Genomic DNA, 705 nt, shown 5'->3' on the forward strand with positions numbered 1-705 from the left:
TTGGGGTTGGGCTTTGTGCCCAGCCTTCTCCCTCCGTGGTGCTGCCACAGACCGGCTCTGTGGCCCTGGCAGTGCCTGTGGGTGGCCCTGGTGCCGCTGGGCACGGCACAGGCATGGGATGCTGGATGTGGAGTCACTTGGTGCCCTGGCGAAGCCTTTCATCATGGGGAGAGGTGACTGGTTGCTCTGGAATAGGGACTGCAGTGGTGGGTGGAAGCAGAGGGAAGAGCCCAAAGCTGCTGCTCCTGCCCAAGCCCCTTAGTGTTTCCTCCCCCAGATTGCTGGGCAGCAGCCTGTTCCCTACCGCAGCCCATAGGCTTGGCCTGCCTGCCGCCTCCTACCAGCGCTGCTGCACATGGGCTGCTCCTGCCTGTCCCTTACAGAAATCTCAGCAGGCAGAGGTCATCATCTCTCCAGAGGCGTCCTGAGGTGTAGCTGGGCTGAGGGGAGCTGCCACAGGAGAGGACTGTGTTTTGCAAATGTGCAAATTTGTACAGATCTTGACTATGGAATGAAACTGTTCTTTTCATATTTGTTGAAGGGAAGAAAATCCTTCTGTTTCTTGCTGTGTCTAATATCAAGTTCTGTAAATAATGGATCTGTCTGAAGGAATAAAGCTATCCTGTAACAGCCAGCCAAGGGAGAGGTCTATGAGGGAAGGGAGAGGGGGGGGTGTGTGGCTTGGAGCACTGAGTGTCTAATCAC

The sequence above is a fragment of the Apaloderma vittatum genome, unplaced genomic scaffold, assembly GCF_000703405.1.
Source record: "Apaloderma vittatum isolate BGI_N311 unplaced genomic scaffold, ASM70340v1 scaffold7844, whole genome shotgun sequence".
Classification (NCBI taxonomy): Eukaryota; Metazoa; Chordata; class Aves; order Trogoniformes; family Trogonidae; genus Apaloderma; species Apaloderma vittatum.